The 15,683-nt window shown below is 40.8% G+C and overlaps 1 protein-coding gene across 1 annotated transcript in view; it reads left to right on the forward strand.

Annotated features, from left to right (window-relative positions):
• CRHR2 (corticotropin releasing hormone receptor 2) overlaps window positions 1-15,683 on the forward strand; it is a gene marked incomplete at its 3' end in the record, with an annotated part of 152,012 nt that overhangs the window by 43,497 nt on the left and 92,832 nt on the right. The gene's annotated exons all lie outside the window — the stretch shown is intronic.

A 15,683-nucleotide genomic window follows, 5' to 3' on the forward strand; every position in this document is an offset into this window, starting at 1 on the left:
GGGCATTCTTGAGTTTGAACTTTGCATTTCCAAGTGCCTAAATTGTCAGTTTGTTCTGTATCACGCAAATGTGAAAACTGGTTTTATTCTGGGAAGAAAGCTCGCCCCCCGCCCCATTGAATTTGGATAAAATGACCATCCCCAAAGAGAATGAACGTTTAGTTGTACAGGTAATCCTCGACTTACGACCACAATGGAGCCCAGCATTTATGTTGTTAAGTGAGACATTTGTTAAGTCAGCTTCGCCCCGTTTTATGACCTTTCTTGCCTCCGTTGTTAAGTGAATCACTGCAGTTGATAAAATAGTAACCCGTTTGTTAAGTGAATCTGGATTCCCCATTGATTTTGCTTGTCAGTAGGTCACAAAAGGGGATCATGTGATCTTGGGACACAGCAACGGTCGTAAATATGAACCAGTTGCCAAGCGCTTCAATTTTGATCATGTGACCATGGAAATGCAGCTGTCGTAAGTGTGAAAAATGTTCCTAAGTTACTCTTTTCAGTGCCGTTGTAACTTTATAACTAAATGATTTGTTGTAAGTCGAGGATCATCTGTACATGTCTGAAAAGAGTGGGGAGAAGTATTTATTTGTGGCTGCGTACAGATAGTCCTCAACTTATGACTGATCACATATCGATTGTTAAGATGGACCTATAAAAACAGAATTTGTAACCCAGGCTTGAAGGCCACATGAATACAATTTACGTTTCTCCCCCCCCCTAGTTTTTGGCAAAAACCATCCCATAGCGAAGAAGGGGTCTGCTTAATGACTGCAGCTGCCACAAAAAAGGTCTTAAAATCAGGTGCAGTCATGCCACGACCTACTTTACAGCCATCACTACTTAACAACCGAAATTGCCAGCTCAATTACGATTGTAATTCAACTACATGTATAGAATTTTTTTAGGGGGATGTTATTTGTGTGTGAAGCTTAAAATTTATGACACGACTCTTTGGGCTGGTGACAAAGTTGGACAGAAAGACCGAATCAAGTATTCCATCCAGGAAGGAAGAATTTCGTGAATAATTGCAGTTTTTCCATGGGACGAAATGAATAAACCAAGCGACGTAATTGCACAGCCGAGCCTTCAGGGCTCAAGTTTTTTTAAAAATCAAAAGCCAACCGATTCTGGAATCCTTTTCTCTCGTTTCGGAATTACCGAGAAAAAGAGAGTAAAACAGCTTCTGACTTTTGAGTGCACGATCTGAAAACGCATCCTGGTATTTAACAGAATCCGTGAACACCACAAGCTGGAAATAAACAAGCCACATTACAGATAGTCCTCACCTTATAAGCCTTGGTGGAGCAGTGGGCTAACGCCTCCTTAAGTAACACCAGCTGCCTGCAATTAGTGCAGGTTCGAGTCCCACCAGGCTCAAGGTTGACTCAGCCTTCCATCCTTCCGAGGTAGGTAAAATGAGGACCCAGATTGTTGGGGGGAATTAAGCTGACTTTGTAATAATGCCGCTTGGTGCGTGTGTGTGAAAGCCCTAATAAGCAGGCATATACATAGAATGAAGGCTACTGCTAAGCTTGTAAGCCGCCCTGAGTCTTCGGAGAAGGGCGGGATATAAATGGAATAAAAATAAAAATAAAATAAATAAAATTTATTTAGTGGCCATTTGAAGTTACAACAGCAGTGAAAAAAAGTGACCTAGGACCTTTTTTTCACACTTACGACCACTGCAGCATCTCCATGGTCATATGGCCAATACAGAGGCTTGGCAAATGGCTCATATTTATGACAGTTGCCACCTTTATGACGACCTTCTGACCAGCAAAGTCAATGAGGGGAAGCCAGATTCACTTAACAGCCGTGTTACTAGCTTAACAACTGCAGTGATTCACTTAACAACTGTGGCAAGGAAGGTCGCAGAATGGGACAAAACTGATTTAACAACTGTCTAGCTTAGCAACAGAAATTCTGGGCTCAAGTGTGGTGATAAGCCTGTAGCTTATGATAGTGAATTCCAACGGTTGTTTTTTTTTAATATGTTATATAAAAATATGTTTTCTTTTGTCCTGATTCTTCCAAGTTTCCATTTCTTTAGGCTACCTTTGGTTGTAATATTTTGGGAAAAGGAAAATAGCTTTTCCTTTTCCATTTTATTCATAACATGCTTAATTTTCTGTGCTTAAATCATGTCCCTTCTCATCTTCCTCCTTTCCGGACTTAAAAGACTAAAATGTCACAACTTTTCATCCTAGAGAAACTCTTCTAACCTCTGGATGATGATGATGATGATGATGATAACAGCAACAACAACAACAATAATAATAAAGTTGGAAGGGTCCTTAGAGGTCATCTAGTCCAACCCCCTGCTCAGGTTTCCTGCCTTTCAGACAAAAGGCTGTCCAGTCTCTTCTTAAAAACCTCCAGTGTTGGAGCATTCACAGCTTCTGGAGGCAGGTGGTTCCACTGATTAATTGTTCCCACTGTCAGGAAATTTCTCCTTATTTCTAGGTTGCTTCTCTCCTTGACTAGTTTCCATCTGTTGCTTCTTGTCCTGCCTTCGGGTGCTTTGGAGAACAGCTTGACTCCCTCTTCTTTGGGGCAGCCCCTGAGATATTGGAAGACTGCTATAAGGTCACCCCTAGTCCTTCTCTTCATTAAACTAGACATACCCAATTCCAGCAACTGTTCTTCATACGTTTTAGCCTCGAGTCCCCCGATCATCTTTGTTGCTCTTCTCTGCACTCTTTCTAGAGTCTCAACATCTTTTTTACATCGTGGTGACCAAAACTGGATGCAGTATTCCAAGTGTGGCCTTCCCAAGGCGTTGTAAACTGGTACTAACACTTCATGTGATCTTGATTCTAACTTGAAGGGGCAAAAATGCCACATAAGAAAGTTTTCAAGCTTACAATCTGCATTTTGCTGAAACTTCTTTAAATGTACAACTCCACTGATTGTTTAAAATTAACTTATTGGTTTTTTTTTCTCAGTTTTGCCTCTTGGTTAGAATTCCTTTTCTGATTCATGGAATGGATATAACTGACCTCTTAAAGAATCATATTTTATCTTGGCTTCCGATAACCATAGGTTGCTTCCACTGTAAATTTGAAGTCACCTCTCCCCAGTCCAGTTTTGCAAAGGATCTTAAAACAATCTTTTTCTTCCATTTTAACCAACCTGGTTTGCCTCTGCATCTTAGCTGGCGACTGGGGCTGATTTAAATAATGGAATTTTGACCCAAGCCAGAGCAGAAGCAATGTTTTAATGTCACCTTAGCTCAATAAACTACAGCTGAAAGAGTGAACAGGCAGCGTAATTGTTCCTGCAGTCTGTGGAGTTTCATCTCCAGCCCATTTTAAAACGTAAAGAAAATTCTTAAACCTAAATCCAAGTCAAGTGAAAGAAGAAGCATCTGTGTGACTTGGTTGAGTAAGATCTGTGACTATCCAGTGTCTTAGCTGGAATGGAGACTAAGGGGGAAAGAAGCCACAGAACAGAAATTATTACATTGTTTTTGCAACTATGGAATGCTTCCATAAATCTGTTTGTTTGTAAGATTGCACTAAGCCCAGAATTTTTTCAACAAAAAAACTCAGAAGGGATTTTTTCCCCAGAGAAACACCGTATGCTAGAATGAGTTGGTGGATTGTGAGCTGCTATGCTGCAGGGGCTGATTGTCTTATGAACCCATAAAAGGGGTTTGATTTGTTTGTGGTTTGTTTTATTTGGAGAAAGTATGTAATGTGAATGCAGCCATTAGGATTTATGATCCCAGCAGTGGGCCGCACCTGGCTTACTTTAGAATACAGAATAACAGAGTTGAATGCTCCAACACTGGAGGTTTTTAAGAAGAGACTGGACAGCCATTTGCCTGAAATGGCATAGGGTTTCCTGCCTGAGCAGGGGGTTGGACTAGATGACCTCCAAGGTCCCTTCCAACATTATTATTATTATTATTATTACCCCCTGCTCAGGCAGAAGACCCTATAGTATACCATTTCAAGCAAATGGTTGTCCAATCTCTTCTTAAAAATTTCACAACTTCTGGAGGCAGGTTGTTCCATTGATTAATTGTTCTCAGTGTTAGGAAATTTCTCCTTAATGGTTGCGGTCATCAACACAACCATTTGTTTAATGACCGTTCAAAGTTACAACGGCATTGAAAAAAGTGACATGACTTTTTCACACTTAACACTTGCAACATCACCAGGGTCTCATGATCAAAATTCATACGTTTGGCAACTGACTCATATTTATGATGGTCGCAGTGTCCTGGAGTCATGTGATCCCCTTTTGCAACCTTCTGATAAGCAAAATCAGTGGGGAAGCCAAGTTCACTTAACAGTCTTGTTATTATCTTAACAACGACAGTGAGTCACTTAACAAATGTGGCAAGAAAGGTCGCAAAACGGAGCACAATTCATTTAACAACCGTCTCACTTAGCAACAGAAATTTGGAGTTCAATTGTGGTCATAAGTAGAGGACTCCCTGTATAGAAATGTAAGTAAATAGAGGCATGAGAGAAGATCAAACCAACCATTAAGAGTGGGCTTGCATGAAAAGTTGAAAAGGGGACATTGTCGTTACTTTTCCAAGCTGTTTAAATTAAAATTTGTTTATTTGATGCAGTTTGAGTGGATGCGGTTTAGATGGGCCCAGCTGTTGAGAATCTCCTGACTGCTAAGCCATGCGTTAGACATTTTTATTTTATTTAGCAAGTAGCTATTTTGTTGACCAAAAGTGAAAAAATAAACAAGGGAATGTACAATGGTTAAAAAAAAGCAAACCACAAAAAGCAGCATTATTTAGTGCAGAGCAAAAAAAAAAATCAATCTCATATAAATAAGTCATACTAGCAGCCAGTAAAAATATTGAAGCAGATATCAAGATTCAAGGCATAAATTGCTGGGAAAATCCAGAAGAAGGCCTTTAACAGAGGTAAACAAGGATGACGGAAAGTCCAATTTAGATGGAGGAGAAAATCACGTTTTACCAGCTTTAAGACATGAGGACTTCAACTCCCAGAATCCCCTAGTCAGCATGCTTCCCAGGGAATTTTGGGATTCGAAGTCCCCACATCTTAAAGTTGCCACTGTTGAGTAATACTGCTCTAGCAGTATCTAGAAATGTGAACAACATACAGAGGCATTTAATCATGCTTGTTGTACATGTGAAAAAGCTAAAAATATTGGATTCAAATACATACATTGACACGAAGGATTTTAAAGATTAATATTCAACAGAAGCCAGAACTTTTTTCTTCTAGGATCGGTGGATCAATAGAGAAGAGGCATACAGAATTATTTCAATATATGATTTTTGTGGTGAGATTATTTATATGTACAAAGATGGAAAGATTCACCATTACATATCAAGGTTGGTGAAATTGACAGAACTCACTGAGATGAATAAATAGACTTTGATTAGAGAAAGGTTATTGTTGAAATTCATCTGTGACTTGTAATCTCGTATGGACTTTTTGTGTGAGAAAGAAAATGACTGTGATTTATGATTTTGATGATTACAGAGAGAAGGGAGTTACGATGAAATTGGAGTGATTTTAGTAGAATTGTATATATGACTGCCAAGAAGGGTATTGGAAGGATTATCTTTATATATGCTTTCCTTTTTTATTTTGATTTTATTTCCTATATGTTCTCTTACATGTTGAAGATGCACTTTTTCAGCAGCTGATCTACAGTCATGAACCGGGATCGGTTGAAAACTTCCTAAGAAATGATCTGACAAAATCAGTGTTTTGGGTATAATGCAGATAATCCTTGTCCATGTTTTAGCCCAAAATTTATGTTGCTAAGTGAGACAGTTGTGAGTTTTGCCCCACTTTACGACCTGTTTTGCCAAACTTGTTAAAGGAATCTCTGCAGTTGTTAATAACACAGTTGTTAAGGGAATCTGGCTTCCCCATTGACTTTACTTGTCCGACGGTTGCAAAAGGAGATGATACGACCCTGGGATACGGAAACTGTCATAAATACGAGTCAGTTGCTAAGCATTTGATCATGTGACCATGGGGGGATGCTGCAACGGTCATAAGTGTGAAAAACGGTCATAAGTCACTTCTTTCAGTGCCTTTGAACTTTGAATGGTCTACCAAATGAACTGTTGTAAATCGAGGACTACCTATATATACTTATTTATTTTATTTATTAAATTTCAGGGTGACTCTGAGCAGCTGTTTCACCCTGTCAGAATCAACCAGGAACTGGGATCACATGTACCAGTCGTTCTCAATTTATGACTGGTCACTTAATTCAAAGATACAATCTGTAGGAACCTATGACCCGGATCCACACTTCCAACCATTGGCCTCCTTTGCAGTCACATGACTGCATTTCAGATGCTGGGCAACACAGCAATATTACAACTGTTCGTAGCATCCCATGGTCACATGACCACATTTTGCAACTGTTTTGTCGAAAACTGCACTTACTCCTGGTTTTCTGTCAAAAATCACACCATAGCGAACAATGTACTTGCTTAACGACTGCAGCTGCAACTGTGGCATTTGTTTAACAACCACTATGTTCACACTTACAGCTGCCACCTTCACTTAAAGACTGCTGCAAAACATTATAAAATCATGTTGGTCACATGACCAATCCGTTTTATGACTGTAATGTCTTATGATAATAATGGACCAGCTCCATTATGTTCAGAACGTAAGGTCTGATTTACAATCCAGAGTTTTTCATGATCAATATCTCCACTTTCCATAACTTCTTGAAAAATGCACCAAGGTTTTGGTGGATCAGAAAGCTACTTAGGTGAGTTTCAGAACTATTTTCAAGGGTATTGTTATGTCATAGTCCTTGTTGTTTCCTGGCCTTGAAAAGATGAAATTGTGAATTACGTTGCTAGGTTTTTCTTAACACTTTGGTGGGTTTCTTTTAGATTATCAACTAGCAAAATAGCCTTCATCTCATTCCATATTTTCTCTTGGGCAATCCTTAATAAATACCAAAATCAAATTGCTGCCTAAAAATGTTAGTGATTTTCTCTTTTTCCCTGTCTGTAACACTGCAAAACCTCCCAGATAGTTTTTAGGAAATCACTAAAATTGATCTTTTTCCCAAGAAGAGCGTTCAGTGACACTAGCTGCATGTCTTAAGATTTTTCACTCCTTCACTGTGGTTTTTCGCACTTCAAATTGTGCATGCTTCTACTGGGTTGTAATTGGGCTTTAGGTTCACATCTGCAAAACAGAAAGAGCCTGGAAACTCTTATTTCCACTCATAAATATGATTAAAAGGGAAAAGCTTTAGTGAAATGCAGTTTCACCACAAATAACACAAAAATTAAAATTAGCAGCTGGTTTTTCGGTTCACCAAATATTCTGTCTTTTAATAAAATTTACTGATTAGTCCTAGACTTACAACTATTTGTTTAGTGATCATTCACAGCACTGAAAAAAGTGGCTTACAATCAGTCTTGCATTGACAACCCCACAAGTATGTGATCAAAATTTGGAACTTAGCTAGTATTGGTAGCTTACTGGAAGGAAGGATGCATGCATCATTTACTGTACCTGTAGTTTAATCTGGTTTATTGATTCAACCACAATCAAGTAGATTTAAATGTCAAGCAGGAAAGATAGTCTAGGGCAGACATGTCAAACACAAGGCCTGGGGGCCGGATGCGGCCCACGAAGTGGTTTCATGTGGCCCGCAAAGCCATCCTGGAAACAGTGAGGGAACAGCCCCCACTGCCTTGGCCCTGGCCCAGAGACCCTCCTCCTGCCAGAGACCCTCAGATCTGTCCCACTCCTGCCCAGGCCCCCATAGGCACCCTTGATGCCAACGATGTAGAGCTGACCACGCCCACCCAGTAGGCCATACGCACTCTAGCCACGCCCACCCAGTAGGCCACGCCCACCCTGGCCACACCCACCCGGCCCCTTGAGGGCAACCGCAATACTGATGCGGCCCTCAATGAAATTGAGTTTGACACCCCTGGTCTAGGGTTACAAAGCAATGAAATTGAAATAGAACTACAGAAGGTATTTTATGTGCACTAGGCCTATATCTCTTATATAAAAATAGATAACCCGGAAATATAAGGTCTATTAACGTTAAGCAGCCAGATCCAGTTGAAAAACTCTTGATGACCACTAGATGGCAGTAAAACGTTTCTTGTATCTCTCATCTGCCCTCTAATGAGCACTGGAGCTTTGTAGCTTTGTTTTGTTTTGTTTTGTTTTACAGTAGTCCTGAACTTACGACCACAATTGACCCACAAACTTATGTTGCTAATTGAGAAGTTTATTAAGTGAGTTTTGCTCCATTTCACGACTTTTCTTGCCACATTTATTATGTGAATCACCACAATTGTTAAATTAGCAACACTGTTGTTAAATGAATCTGGCTTCCCCGTTGACTTTGCTTGTCAGGACGTCACAAAAGGTGATCACATAACCCCGGGGCACTGCAACCGTCATAAGTGTGAGTCAGTTGTCAAGCATCTGAGTGTAAATCACATGACCATGGGGATGCTGCAACGGTCATAAAGACTACCTTGTATTTTAATTTTAATGTTAATATTTTAATTTTAATGTCTTTGCCGCTCCTCTGTTCAAGGCGACTTAGAGCAGCTTGCTGTCTCATAATCTTAAAATTATCTCATATCTAGACTCCCCACAAACAGGAATGGACTTGTTCACATCTTTGGCGGGGGGGGGCGTATCTGGGCTTGTGTTATAGGCAAACGTGACAACTGGCATGCATGCACAATGGTGGCAGTGTCTCAAGGCCATGTGGTCATCACGTTTGACCTTCCTAGCTGGCTTCCGCCAAGCAAAGTCAATAAGCGAAGCTTATTGCAGTGATTCGGTTAACAACCATGGGAAAGTAGTTGTGAAATTGGGTGTAACTCATTTAAGAACTGCCTTGTTTAAGAACCAGAACAGAAATTCGAGTCAAGAATTTGTGGTTATAAGTCAAGAACTATCTGTATTAATCGGAAAAGGAACTCTTAGGCTTCTGAGTTGGGCCACCGTTTCAACCTACCATATTTACATCTACAAGGAACAAATTTCTACTTTATGGAATTCCACTTGCTGCCTACCAGTTAGAGGTAATCCTCAACTTACAACCATTCATTAGTGACAATGCTTTAAAAAACAACTTACAACTCATCTTCACACTTATGACCACTGCAGCATCCCCATGGTCATGTGATCAAAATTCAGGCACTTGGCAACAAGCATGTTGTTATGACAGTTGTCCTATCCCAGGGTCATGTAATCACCATTTGTGATCTTCCCAGCCGATTTCCAACAAGCAAATAAACTTACAACAAGTCAGTGGGGGATGCTGGATTCAACAACAGCATGATTCATTCAACAACTGCAGTGATTCACTTAAGAACCGTGGCAAAAAAAAAGTTGGATGGGGCTCATGTAATCACTGCCTTGCTTAGCGTGAGCTTTGAAAACTTCTGGATGTACAAGTTGCTGTCCCACTTGTAGTCATAAGTTGAGGACTGCTTGTGCTTACTTTATCTAGTGGGCATCCTAGAAGCAGCTCCTAATTTCCTTCTCAAACTTTTTATTTCATTATCAAAACCTCTCACCAGAAAGCTTTATCGAGCTTCAAGGACCAGTTATAAGTTCCTGTCTTCAGCCCCATCATAACTTTGAACTGCCACTGAATGAGCAGTCATAACTCGAGGATAAGGTGTCTTATAAAAACAATATGGAATGGTCTTGATGTCATTTAAACCAATGACCATTTTCAAATACATTTTTGTACAAGGGGGGACTTTTAAGTCAGTTTAAATGTCTGACTGTTGTGATGGGTTTGTTTGTGGTTATCCAGAGAAGAACCACTTTTGCCAAATTTACCCAGGTTTGAGATGGCCGGTCTCCAAAGCAATCTTTCTCAATCTCAGCTACTTTAAGATGAGTGGACTTCAGTTGCCAGAATCTTCCAACTAGCGGTAGTTGATAGGAAAAGCAAAAGGCCGCGAGTTCAGATTCTACCAACTAGAATTTGGTAAGGGTTTCTTGACAAATTAAAGAGAAATGGGAGGGGGGGGGAAAAACCCTCTTGAACTCAGTTGTCTGTCATTTCCTTCTTGATCAGGGTTTCCACAATTTTTTAAAGAAAATTAGTCTGTAGCCTGAAAAAAGTTTAAATCCCACTGATTTGGGCTCGGCATGCTGCAGGATTTCATGTCGCTTTTGCGCATCTAAAGGTACGCGGGCTGTCGCAAGCCCCTCGTGTATGTTGTGGTGAGTGTGCCATTTGCTTCCCTCACAAGGTTACGCATCTGTTTACTTTTTCGTTTCACAGTGCTTATTTTAGCATTTACATTATGTACACAATCTGTTCTGAGTGCAATAAATTCGAGCTGGTGTAAAAAATAAATAAATGGGCGGACAGGAAGAGCTGCTGGTAATTCCCTAAATTCTTGGGGGAAACAGCAAGTAGAACAGGGAGAAGCAGATGGGTCCAAGATTGCAGAACTGTTGTTGCAGAATTTTTTTGGCTTGTCCAGTTAGAAGGACCAGTGGATGCAAATGCCCTAGCCAAAACCCAGTGCGATTTATGTCTCAGCTGTCTGGCTGCCTTAATGGTTTTTCAGGGTGAAGGAAGGAATGATCCACAGACAGGAAAAATTATGTTTAAGTTTGGAACCGTCTGGGCTGAATAGAGAACCAAATCATGTTTAAAGCCTGATTTTCCTCAGAACCATTCAGTTTCATCAGATGAGGAAGGAGCTAAGAAAATGGGTGGATGAGCATGAACAGCCCTAAAGTCTGCCTTTGCTTTTTTATTTGAAGAGTTGATAGCCTAATATTTTGCTAAAATGGGGGCTGAAACACTGGGTTTACTTCTGTAATCCTTGCTGTGTGTTTCAATAAATCAGGTTTCCCCTGAACCCGTAAGCTGTATTATAGTCCTCAATTTACGACTGCAGCTAGGGCCAGAATTTCCATTGCTAAGCAAGGCATTTGTGCCTGATTTTATGACCTTTTGTGCCATGGTTGTAAGCGAATCACTGCAGTTGTTAAGTGAACCATGTGGTTCACAAATAGCGATCACGTGACCTCAGGAAGTTGCAACCATCGTAAATGCATGTCGACTGCAATTGGATCATGTGACTTTGGGGGGGGGGAAATGTTATGATGGTCGTAAGCACGAGGACCAGTAATCATTTTTTCACTGCCGTTGTAACTTTGAACGGTTGCTAAATGAATGGTTGTAAGAAGAACTACTGGCACATGGCCCATTGACAGATCTAGCTCAGATTACTTGATCTTGGAGATCTGGGTCTTCAGTTCCTCCACATTCTCCTATGTTTCTAGGTGACTCTCCTGTTGGGCTTTGCAACTCACGCTGTTTCATTACCATTTTGTTCATCACACTCGTATTTTGATTTAATTGCTTTTCAGGAACTACGTTCCAGGCACGAGCAAAGAGCCGACATCTTACGTTATTCTCTGAAGCATTCTTTGCATAAATTGGTTCATTAAAAGAGGCACCAAAAGCTGCAAGTAGGGGCTGTGTTTGGCTGTTGTTCCTTTTTAATTGCTCACTTTCTTTGTTTGGGGGCGAGAGACTAGGGCCTCTTAATTGGAAACAGCGATCAAAGAAGGCCATGTTCCCAACAGTGAGGACCTCTTGGAGAGAGCATGATTGAAATGCTTTCCTTCTGGGTTTTGTGTTGTTGTTATTATTAAAGTAGCAGTTAAGGTGTTGCACAGCTGTAATGGGTGTACTGTAAGAAGATCTGAAGCGCCAGATTGAGGACAGACCATCCTGAGGAAGATCTGCCCTCATGAATTAAGGCGGATATACGTCTCCCAGAATAACGTTGCAGGATCCAATCTGGGATCAGAGATTTAGTCATCCGAGCTTTTGGACTTGTGCTGGATCCCATCTTCAGGGGACTTCTCATCCTGGTTGCTAGAGTTGAGGTTGACAGCCAAGTCAATCAATCAATCAGTGCAAAGACTCAATCCCTTTGAGAAGAGCATAAAGCTAATAAAAGTGGAAAGAAGGAGTAGAAGAGGACAACCAGCAAGAAGGTAGATGGACTCATAGTAGTGATGAGTGCACCATTAGAAGAACAACTTAGAGAGAGGCACTTCTGAAGAACATCTGTGTGGTCACTTAGAATTGACGCCAGTTTCATGACACATAATGGATCAATCAATCAGTGGAAAGATTCATTAGCTTTGATAATGCTGGGAAAAAATGGAAGGGAGGAAGAAGAAGAAGAAGAAGAAGAAGAAGAAGAAGAAGAAGAAGAAGAAGAAGAAGAAGAAGAAGAAGAAGAAGAAGAAGAAGAAGAAGAAGAAGAAGAAGACGACCACCAATAGGCTGGGAGCAGATCAGTGTGGGGAACAAAAAATGATCTAGGCAGTCAACAAGAATTGACATGAATTTGGTGGCCCATCACCAAGGAGATTGGTGATTTTTGCTCCTCGCTGGTGAGAAAGTGAATGAAGTGGGGAATAAAAGTTGGTTACTGGCTAACATGGCAGGGATCAAAGTGAAGTTGGAATCCACCTTGGGCAAGATCAGAGGATCAAGAACAATAATCCAGAGATATTAGAAGGGGCACTGCCGCTGATCTCCGTACATCCTGATGCAACAACCAATATTCAGAGCAGGCATTGACTATGAAGAAATGCTCCTATGACTGCATGGTGGGGAGGAAATGACATTTTATGACAGTCAAAAATGTTTTATGAGTCGTAAAGCACGCTTCTGAGACCGTGGTAACTCCAAACAGTCGTTAAGTGATTGGTGGTAAGTCAAGGACTACCTGTAGGCTGGAATGAGAAGGCTTCTGTTGGTTTCGTTCTGGTTTGAGAACGTTTTTCTTCTTCCACTTCTTTCCCCCAACGTGCTGGTGCTCCCTTGAGTGTCCTCTTTTTCCACGGTTGCGTGTGCAACAAAATGCAACCACGTGGAGAAAAATAATGCGTGGATTTTATTGAGAAGAATATTCATAGAAAAGGAACTGTGACAAAAAGCTAAAAACCCATCTCCTGGTCTATGCTTCCCTGCTTTTTAGCTTTCTCGCTGCAGTTGCACTTCAAAAAACCCAGAGGGCAGAAATTTTCAACTTAAAAAATTCCACTTCCAATTTGTGCCTTGAATCCAAGCGAATTTAACAGAAAACAGAGTTCGAAGGGACCATGGAGGTCTTCTAGCCCATTCCCCTGTTCAAGCAGGAAACTATATTATCCCAGTCAAATGGTTATTCTTAAAAACCTCCAGTCATGGAGCACCCACAACTTCTGAAGGCAAACCGTTCCCCTGATTAATTGTCCTCACTGTTAGAAAATTTCTCCTTAGTTGCTTCTCTCCTTGACTATTTTCCATCCGTTGCTTCTTGTCCTGCCTTCAGGTGCTTTGGACAATAGCTTGACTCCCTCTTCTTTGGGGCAGCCCCTGAGATACTGGAAGACTGCTATCATGTCCCCCCCTCGTCCTTCTCTTCATTAAACTAGACGTACCCAATTCCAGCAACCGTTCCCTATATGTTTTAGCCTCCAGTCCCCTAATCATCTTTGTTGCTCTTCTCTGCCCTCTTTCTAGAGTCTCAACATCTTTTTTACATTGTGGTGACCAAAACTGGATGCAGTATTCCCAGGGTATTTTTTCTCAGAGAACGCTCAGAACAGAGTTCCGGCACCTTTTTTGGATGGAACCTTGTAGGGTAGGCAAGGCGGGTTGTATGACATGTGTGAGTTCCGGCACCTTTTTCTTTTACAAAAAAAGCACTCTATCTATCTATCTATCTATCTATCTATCTATCTATCTATCTATCTATCTATCTATCTATCTAGGGCTTTTTTTCTCATAGAACGCTCAGAACGGAGTTCCGGCACCTTTTTTGGATGGAACCTTGTAGCGTAGGCAAGGCGGGTTGTATGACATGTGTGAGTTCCGGCACCTTTTTCTTTTACAAAAAAAGCACTGAGTATTCCAAGTGTGGCCTTATCAAGGCATTGTAAGTTGGTGCTAACACTTCATGTAATCTTGACCCTAACTTGAGGGGGCAAAATGCAACATAAGAAAGTTTTCAAGCTTACAATCTGCATTTTGCTGAAACCTCTTTAAACGTACAACTCCCTTGATTGTGTGGCCTTAGCAAGGCATTATATGGTATATTCTTCATAGATTTTTTTTTCCCCCCTTAAAGTATTTCCCATTTTGGTTTTGATAAATGGCCACGGGAAACCAAGAGGCGGAAGTGCTCACTTTGTTCTAAATCTCCTTTTATTTCTCTTGATTGATATTACAATGAAGTGGTCAGTGATTCATTGCAGAGTCAGGAAGTAGCTTCTCAAATGTTTTAATTATGATCGGTGTAGATCCCAGCTCATTTCTTTAAGGGGAAGTTTTTTGTTTTGTTTTTTTTAAAGAAGAGAATGATAAGTAGGGGAATACAATCTGAAATGTGCTAATGAATGTTGGATCGATTGGGACCTTGCGGCTAGAACACATCCTTGAATCATGGGAAAGGCTCAAGTTATTCCATTTTATAAAAAAGTGAAAGTTTGTTCGTTGGGTCAGTTATGCAATCCTTCTTCCCTGTTGATTAGGATTTTGAAATTTAGACTGCAGTTCTGGAGTGGGAAATGTGGTGTTTTTTTTTAACACGAATTTCATGATTGCGTAGTTTTTCTTTATGGAAAAAAAATATAGCAGCTAATGTAGTTCAGGTAGTCCTTTATTTAGTAAACATTTGAAATCACAATAACACTGGAAAAAATGATATGACTGTTTTTATAATTACAACTGTTGCCTCCTCTTCATGAGCACACGATCAAAATTCAGATTTTTGGCAACTGATTCATATTTATGATGTTTGTGGTGTCTCGGGGGGTCACGTGATCCCCTTTTGCGACCTTTTGACAAGCAAAGTCAATGGGGAAAACCAGATTCACTTAACAACCGTGTTACTAACTTAACAACTGCAGTGATTCAACTGTTCCAAGAAAGATTGTAAAATGGATCAAAACTCACTTAACAAGTGTTTTGTTTAACAACAGAAACTACTCAGTTGAGTAGTCCATAAGTTGAGGACTACCTATATTTACTAGTCTCTTGATGTGTGGACCTCAGCTCCCAGAATTCTCTATTGCTGGAATTCCAAAATCACAAGTTCAGAAGAATGCAGAATGTTGGAGTAATTGACAATTGTGAAGGATGGAATCTCAGGACCCTTGATCTAGCTTTGCTGGCTGAGGAATTCTGGGAGTTGAAGTCCACAAGGCTTAAAGTTGCCAAGTTTGAAAGACCCTGGTCTAAAGCAGCGATCCCCAATGTTTCCAGCTTTGTAGACCGGCACAGGGAGAGAGGAGATGGTTTCATGTGTGCATAACTGCATTATGCACGTATAATGGGCATATGCCTACATGCAGATGGAGCTGTGGGTGTGCTTGCTCAAGTGGAGCTATGCGCATGTGCACATTTCTCCACACTTCTACAGCCCAGTTTTGAATGTGGTTGTGGATCCCTGGTCTAGAGTACTTTCATAAAAGTAAGGCCAGATTGTGCTATATTGGATTGGCTAGGAGCCATAGCTGTGAACATCTGGGCAAACGTGGTGAACTATGAATTAAAGCTTCCTAGGAATTAGTTGTGGGACGCGGTGGCTCAGTGGGTTAGGACGCTGAGCTTGTCGATCAGAAGGTCGGCAGTTTGGCGGGTCGAATCCCGAGTGCCGCGTAGCAGAGTGAGTG

This window comes from Vipera berus (assembly GCF_964194415.1).
Source record: "Vipera berus genome assembly, chromosome: Z".
NCBI lineage: Eukaryota > Metazoa > Chordata > Lepidosauria > Squamata > Viperidae > Vipera > Vipera berus.